At 36.6% G+C, this 9,164-nt stretch overlaps 1 pseudogene; it reads right to left on the minus strand.

Annotated features, from left to right (window-relative positions):
- Positions 1 to 5,022: 5,022 nt before the first annotated feature.
- LOC101008614 lies at positions 5,023 to 5,862 on the minus strand (annotated as a pseudogene).
- Positions 5,863 to 9,164: the final 3,302 nt, after the last annotated feature.

Below are 9,164 nucleotides of genomic sequence, written 5' to 3' on the forward strand. Positions count from 1 at the left end.
GATTTTTTCCCACAGCATCTGTAGGCATGTATTAAGTGAAACATATAAATGCTTAAAATTGTCTTCATAAAAAATTTCACAAAACCAAGGGAAGAATAAAAGAACATTTTTTTTTTTGACCTGTGTAAGATATAAAGATCACTTCAATCAGCGAAGGTGTCAGTTTGACCCTTAACTATGGAATTCAGATAAATAAAAATAACTCATTGTCTCTTCTATATTTGAATGATTGTATTGGCAACAATACGGAACGTGTAAAGTTTTATGAGAAATTTTCTAATTTCTAGATAGATAGATTACACAATTTTAAAGCATTTTTAATAGTTCATAATGTGTCAGTATTGTGCTATTTAACATGTGCAAACGATATATTTTATGTAAGGGAAATTAAGGAAGTGACAAAATACGGAAACTTTTTGTAGTTTGTGGCTTGAGCATAATAAGAACCAGATTGTAAAATAAGTGGTTGTTTAACTTTCAGAAAACTTGCTGTTATCTTTTGCAGCGTGGCTGAGCCATTTTACATGTTCAGGTTCTCCATGTCCTCTCCAGCTTTTGGTGACATTGTTACATTCTACTTCAGCTATTCTGACATTTGTGCAATATCACCTGATCATGCTTTTTCATCTGTCATCAACATCGCTTTATGTGTTTATTTAAGATCTATATAACCTATTCATTCCAATGTTGACTCACATCTTTTGCTCAATTTTTAATTGGACTGTTTATATTTTTCCACTTAATTTTAAGATTTATAACATCTAAATACAGGTGCTATGTTGGATATATAGTTTGAAAATATTTTCTTCCAGCCAGTGTACAAACATGTCTTTTCTTCCTCTTTATAGGGTATTTTCAGACCAAAAAATCCAGTTTTTGTTTGTATCTTAATTTTGAGGAGGAGCAGTTTATAAAATTTTAAATTATTACTATTATTATTTAAGCTTGTGAGCACAAAATGTGAGTTTTATTTAACTGCAAGTGATGCAACCTATGTAACACAATCTTTTCTAAATCACGTTCTTCAACTGCTAACATTACGTTTACAGACACAAACATTATAAAATGTGTCTGATTGCTAATTTATTAACTCTATATGTCAAATGGTAATGTTCTGTAGGCAGCCTTTGAAATGATTTTTTGAGAATTTATTTACAACCATTGAACACAGATGGTTTTGTAAAACTGGCAAGTAATTACAGGCTCCTTAAACTCACAACATACATATATTTTAATATTTAAAGAGCTCATTTTCTTCAAAAGTAATTTTCTACTGATTTTTCATAAAAATATAGGAAAGACAGCATTTACAGTTTTGAAAACCTATATTTAACCCAAATCAAAAATTTTCTACAAATGATACCTCTTTTCAAAAGTTAAAAAGACATGACAGAATAATGTGAGGTTAAACCAAAGACTCTTGCCACAATGAAAGCATTTTACTTTTAAGAAAGATTGTGTAGTATTTCCTCTTTAACCTTTCATTCTAGATTTCAGCTATGTATATCCTATGTAAAAGCATCAGATTAATCCTAGTCCTTCATATTTATGCAGAAGACTGTCATATATATGACCAGTTAACATATAAACTATAATATCATAATTGCAAAACTAGCAAAAGGCAATCTTTATGAAAGCTTATAAAAAGCTTTTAATAAAAGTCAACCAACATTGCCCTAATTTTCAGCAAAAATTACCTCTTCCTCCTACCTTTCCCCCTCATGTGAATGGTGCCTTTTATTGCGAGTTAATACACAAAGGTATTTCTAGCACTTCTACTTAAGTTAGCCTCTTACATGGCTGCTTTCTTTCCTGATACACTGAGTTTATCAGAAGGCACCGAGGTTATATTCCTAAGTAGTTTCAGATTTTGTGTCCCTTTTTAGGTTCCTCTAGAATAATTTTCCTCAGAAAAGGGTAACTCGAGAAACTTAAGGAACCAGAAGAAAATGAATGATGCAACAAAAACTTGAAACTTGTAGCATTCAATAACTGTAGATATAGTAATAGTCTCCTTGAACATTCACTTAGGACAGTCAGAATAACTTTCTGATCATAAATGAAAAAATAGAGCACATTTATTAACTGTAGCAAAACTCCTAAACTTATAGTAACAACATATTAAATCTCACATCATAACATACAGCCAAAAGCATTAGAAATTCACTGCCAGATATTCTGATGCATCATCCTGAAAATATGTCTGAAACATACTACTAACATATATAACAAAGTAACAAAGTATGGCATTTATTTCACAGAAAGAAAAGATAGATTCAGCACACAAACAGATTTGCAGATTTCAGCTTTAAGTTCTAGAGATACATATTTTTTATTTTTCTATTTTTTATTTTTATTATACTTTAAGTTCTAGTGTACATGTGCACAACGTGCAGGCTTGTCACACATGTATACATGTGCCATGTTGGTGCGCTGCACCCATCAACTGGTCATTTACATTAGGCATATCTTCCAGTGCTGTCCCTCGCTCTTATCCCCTCCCCACAATAGGACCCAGTGTGTGATGCTCCCCTTCCTGTGTCCAAGTGATCTCATTGTTCAATTCCCACCTATGAGTGAGAACATGCGGTGTTTGGTTTTCTGTTTGTGCGATAGTTTCCTGAGAATGATGGTTTCCAGCTGCATCCATGTCCCTACAAAGGACAAGAATTCATCCTTTTTTACGGCTGCATAGTATTCCATGGTGTATATGTGCCACATTTTCTTAATCCAGTCTGTCACTGATGGACATTTGGGTTGACTCCAAGTCTTTCTATTGTGAATAGTGCTGCAATAAACATACATGTGCATGTGTCTTTATAGCAGCATGATTTATAACCCTTTTGTCATATACCCAGTGATGGAATGGCTGTGTCAAATGGTAATTCTAGTTCTAGATTCCTGAGGAATCACCACACTGTCTTCCACAATGGTTGAACTAGTTTACAGTCCCACCAACAGTGTAAAAGTGTTCCTATTTCTCCACATCCTCTCCAGCACCTGTTGTTTCCTGACTTTTTAATGATCGCCATTCTAACTGGTGTGAGATGGTATCTCATTGTGGTTTTGATTTGCATTTCTCTGATGGCCACTGATGATGAGCATTTTTTCATATGTCTGTTGGCTGCATAAATGTCTTCTTTTGAGAAGTGTCTGTTCATATCCTTTGCCTACTTTTTGATGGGGTTGTTTTTTTTTCTTGTAAATGTGTTTGAGTTCTTTGTAGGTTCTGGATATTAGCCCTTTGTCAGATGAGTAGATTGCAAAAATTTTCTCCCATTCTGTAGGTTCCCTGTTCTCTCTGATGGTAGTTTCTTTTGCTGTGCAGAAGCTCTTTAGTTTACTTATATCCCATTTGTCAATTTTGGCTTTTGTTGCCATTATTTTTGGTGTTTTAGTCATGAAGTCCTTGCCCATGCCTATGTCCTCAATGGTATTGCCTAGGTTTTCTTCTAGGGTTTTTACGGTTTTAGGTCTAACATTTAAGTCTCTAATCCATCTTGAATTAATTTTTTGTATAAAGTGTAAGGAAGGGATCCAGTTTCAGCTTTCTACTTATGGCTAGCCAGTTTTCCTAGCACCATTTATTAAATAGGGAATCCTTTCCTCATTTCTTGTTTTTGTCAGGTTTGTCAAATATCAGTTGGTTGTAAATGTGTGGTATTATTTCTGAGGGCTCTGTTCTGTTCCATTGGTCTATATCTCTGTTTTGGTACCAGTACCACATTGTTTTGGTTACTGTAGCCTTGTAGTATAGTTTGAAGTCAGGTAGCGTGATGCCTCCAGCTTTGTTTCTTTGGCTTAGGATTGTCTTGGCAATGCGGGCTCATTTTTGGTTCCATATGAACTTTAAAGTAGTTTTTTCCAATTCTGTGAAGAAAGTCATTGTTAGCTTAATGAATATGGCATTGAATCTACAAATTATCTTGGTCAGTAAGGCCATTTTCACAATATTGATTCTTCCTGTCCATGAGCAAGGAATGTTATTCCATCTGTTTGTGTACTCTTTTATTACATTGAGCAGTGGTTTGTAGTTCTCCTTGAAGAGGTCCTTCACATCCCTTGTAAATTGGATTCCTAGGTATTTTATTCTTTTTGTAACAATTGTGAATGGGAGTTCACTCATTATTTGGCTCCCTGTTTGTCTGTTATTGTTGTATAGGAATGCTTGTCATTTTTGCACATTGATTTTGTATCCTGAGACTTTGCTTAAGTTGCTTATCAGCTTAAGGAGACTTTGGGCTGAGATGATGGGGTTTTCTAAATATACAATCATGTCATCTGCAAACAGGAACAATTTGACTTCCTCTTTTCCTAATTGAATACCCTTTATTTCTTTCTCTTCCCTGATTGCCCTGGCCAGAACTTCCAACACTATGTTGACTAGGGGTGGTAAGAGAGGGCATCCCTGTCTTCTGCCAGTTTTCAAGGCTAATGCTTCCAGTTTTTGCCCATTCAGTATGATATTGGCAGTGGGTTTGTCATAAATAGCTCTTATTATTCTGAGATATGTTTCATCAATGCCGAATTTATTGAGAATTTTTAGCATGAAAGGCTGTTGAAGTTTTTTAAAGGCCTTTTCTGCATCTATTGAGATAATCATGTGGTTTTTGTCTTTGGTTCTGTTTATATGCTGGATTATGTTTATTGATTTGCATATGTTGAACCAGCCTTGCATCCCAGGGATGAAGCCCATTTGATCATGGTGGATAAGCTTTTAGATGTGCTGCTGGATTCGGTTTGCCAGTATTTTATTGAGGATTTTTGCATCGATGTTCATCATGGATATTGGTCTAAAATTATCTTTTTTTGCTGTTGTTATGTCTTTACCAGACTTTGGTATCAGGATGATGTTGCCTCATAAAATGAGTTAGAGAGGATTCCCTCATTTTCTATTCATTGGAATAATTTTAGAAGGAATGGTACCAGCTCCTCCTTGCACCTCTGGTAGAATTCGGTTGTGAATCCGTCTGTTCCTGGACTTTTTTTGGTTGGTAGGCTATTAATTTTGGCTCAATTTCAGAGCCTGTTATTGGTCTATTCAGGGATTCAACTTCTTCCTGGGTTAGTTTTGGGAGAGTATCTTTATATTTTAAAGATAAAAAAGTAAAACAAGATTCACCCTTCAAATAAGTTAGTCTCTCTATATAATCCATTATTAATAGTTTTTATGCTCTTACAATGTAAAACATTTAGAAACTTTTGAATTCTAGAAATTTTCACCAGTTAACCTAGTCAGCCTTAACATATTCTACATTCCCTTTGGAGAATCACATTAATGTTTTCAGTCCATCGGTACAATATGGATGGAGCAACTCTTTCTTTTTCTTCTTCTTTGTTGGTTCCTCCTTGGAGCTGCTATCTGTGCTGGTGTTGCTGCTACTGGAAGAGCTGGAATCTGAGTCTGAATCAGAGGAGAGGGAAGAGGTTGTGGAGGAGACTGAGGATGAGGAACTAGAAGAGCTTTCATCAGTGTCACTGTCCTCTGACAAGGATGAGGTAGACGTTTCTTCACTCTCTGATGAAGAATCACTAGCTGAACCGTCATTGCTACTGCTACTGGAACTGATTACCCTTTTAGACCATTTTTTTCTCAGTCTTTCTTTCTACATTGGTTGCTCCAATGCCAATAACACGAAGGGGAAGAAAGCTCCTTCATTGTAATAATAATCTGTTTTCTTTTTCTTTTAGAAAGTTTTCTTTATTTCTACTGTCCTTGAGGGCCTATGTACGTATTTTCTTTTTCATGCGCATTCGTAAGTCTAGTGTCCAAATTCCAAGCATTTCTGACATCTTACATGTTGCTTATTTGCTTTATTATGCTTGTCTCTGGGCTATGAGCTGATGCATGGGAGTCACCATCTTAGCAAAAAAAAAAAAAAAAAAAATTAATAATGCTTTTGCTGTCAACTCAGAACTTTTAACCTTTACTTGGATCTTAAGGAGGAGATTTTCTGATAAAATGTCAAGATTTCAGCTGAAACTTTAGAAGAGAATCAATCTAGAAATAAAAGCATCTAGAAACAGAAAAGCCACATAAAATCTGGACCATCTCAATCTAGGACTACATTAAAATGATGGATGCATATTCTAAGTGTGTGTGAGGAAATAATATCACAAAAGTCTCTAAGTTCTTTATTCATAATGTCCATCATCCATATAACAGGACCGGATGACTTAAGCAAAATAAAATAGAAGGAAAATAAAAACGGTATCACAGATGATACCGATATTGAATGAGAAGACATAAATGTTAAAATAACTATCATTGATTAATAAAATCAGTACAAATAATAATAAAGGAGTATTTTCCCTACAGTACTAGAGTCTATAAAAAAAGTAGAAATGGGCATAGACTTCTGGAAAGGTGCTGAACATCATTAATCATCAGAAAAATGCAAATGACTGAAATGGTAGAGTTCCCTTATTCCCCTTACAGGGCAGACAACAGGTGTGTGGCTTGCTTCTTTGGTGCCCTACTGCTCAAACCCCTATGGGGAGCATGCAGGTGGACAGGTGCAGAGGCCATGGAGACTGTTTCTGGGCTCTGGCCCCATGGCAGCATCTAGGACCACCGATGCCCACTTTTAGCTATGCTGTCTGCAGATGGCTTGTGTTAATCAGCTCAATAGACCTTCTGCCTTATTTCAAGGACAGGGGGCCAGTGTGACAGCCTGAGTTTTTGCCCAGGGTACCAGAAGAATCAGATCACAAGTGGGCCCGAAGGTTGAGTCAAAGTCTTATTGAGTGGTGGAGGTGGCTCTCATTGAGATGGATGGGGAGCCGGAAGGGGGTATGGAGTGGGAAAATGGTCTTTCCCTGGAGTCAGGCTGCCCAGTGGCCAGACTCTTCTCCAACCACCACCAGCCAAACTCCCCCTTGGCGTCCACATCATTTCACCATCACTGATCTGCTGGTGTCTGCTGGTGTCTGCCGATATGTTCCTCTTGACGTCCAGCCACTTGTGTCTGTGTCTGCTTAAGGTCTCAGGTTCATGTGAGCACAGCATCAGGGGTGTGGTGGCCAGATTGATGTTGGAAAATGTAACATTTTGGCGTGAAAACAGGAGTGCCTGTTCTCATTTAGGTCCGTGGGCACAGGCCCAAGGGTGAAGCCCTTGCCAGTGACCCTGGCATGAGATTAATAGTTCTTTTGAGTCTTCTTTTTGATTTATTCAAGAATTCTGATGATGAGGTAGAAAGGGAGTGTCAACTAGATTCACAGCAATTGCAGATAGGATATCTAAAGTGTAATTTAAATGGTCAAAGACCATTACTAATCTGTAAAATACAATAGAGATGGTTGTACATGAAAAATGCCAATTCAAATTTTGCTAGATTTTGTTTATACTTCCTAATGCATAACTTCAGGAACCTCTATAAAGCTATTGTTGTTCCAAGTATATTTAGAAGTTCTCATAAACTTCTCTCAAAGGATTAGACATAATTTTGTTCTACCAGGATGAAAACACTAGTTATACAGAGTTCAACCGAACAGCCTGCAGTGGCAGAGGGGATTGAGGAATTCTCAAAAAAAAAAAAAAAAAAAAAAAATGCTCAAGCTGCTGCATGTAGTAATAATAATAATATCAATAAACAGTAATAATAGCTACAACAATATAATAGAAATAGCAAGAAGAAGGAGAAGGAAAGAGGGGAGAAGGAAATAGAAATGCATCTTCTGTATGAGGCATTCTGCTAAGCCTTTACATTCATTATCTCTTGCTATTCTATATAATAAACTTATGGCAGGAGAAATATTCACCTCTGTTGTTAATGGATCAAAACTGGAGACTTAGGAACATTTAGTTATTTGCTTGGGGTCCTACATGTAGTCAATTTCAGACTTGACATTTGAACTGATGCTTATTTGCTATCATAACCCACTTATTTTGAACAGTTTTCCTTATTTTGTATCATGCTCAATGAAGAACTTCCTAAAGTGTAGCTGTTTATTCACGCAGTTTTAATGCCAATATTCATAGAGTTTTAGGGATAATAACTTTTTATGGCATGAAAACTACTACTGCTCCAACAATTAGTTCTTATCTGAAGCTACTTTTTAAACCATTTTTGTAAGTTCTACAAACTGTTGAGACCTCGTGACTCATAACACAGAGAGTCGATGTTTCTCTAATATTCTCTCTTTCATTATCATGCTATTAGAATCATTGATTTAAGTTAGTTTTCTGGGAAGCAGATAGGAAGATGGAATTATTCATGCAAAAAATATTGAGGGGAAGAGCCTGTGAAGAATGAAGTGGAGAGAGATCATAGAATGCTGAGAGAGGCTTCAACTGGGGATTCCGTATGACATTTAGGAAATGAGAAAGGGAGGGAAGGAAGAGCTTCAGAGTGCAATTCAGCAGTAAGAAAAACCTACCAGCATGATCAAAGATGTCTGTTAGAGGCCAGGTGCTGTGGCTCATGCCTGTAATCCCAGCACTTGGGAATGCCAAGGCAGGTGGATTACTTGAGGCCAGGAGTTCAAGACCAGCTTGGCCAACGTGGTGAAACCCTGTCTTTACTAGAAATACGAAAAAAAAAAAAAAAAAAAAAAAAAACTAGGTATGGTGGCACACACCTGTAATTCCAACTACTCAGGAGGCTGAGGCAGGAGAATCGCTTGAACTCAGGAGGTGGAGGTTGGAGTGAGCTGAAATCTCACCACTGCCCTCCAGCCTGGGTGACAGGATGAGATGCCATCTTGAAAACAAACAAACAACAACAACAAAAAGACATCTGATAGAGAAATTGGCAGGAATGCTGGGCAGGAACGACTGCCTAAAGTTGGTTTAACTACCCAGTTGTCTGTGAATCTAGGTATGCTTATACATTACTGAGATTAAGCTAATGAGATATGTTGTGAAATGATGTGCTCAATACTTATCCTTACCCTTTAACTTCCTCCTCCATTTTTACCTTGCACCACATTTACAGTAGCAAGCCATCTTGAGTGATGCTTGGAAGAGTGAATAAAGAGGATAGAAAGAGCCAGAGTCCCTGGATAACTTCCAGAAGTGTCATCACACCATTCCAGTTAGAGGCAAAAAAGAAATGTCTAAACTCATTTTTAAATGTTATTACAGGACTCTTTACACACACAGCTGTATTTCAAATTTAACTGATAAACCTAATCATATTTAGAGATGAACTATAATTTTG

Source organism: Papio anubis, chromosome 5 (assembly GCF_008728515.1).
Source record: "Papio anubis isolate 15944 chromosome 5, Panubis1.0, whole genome shotgun sequence".
Classification (NCBI taxonomy): Eukaryota; Metazoa; Chordata; class Mammalia; order Primates; family Cercopithecidae; genus Papio; species Papio anubis.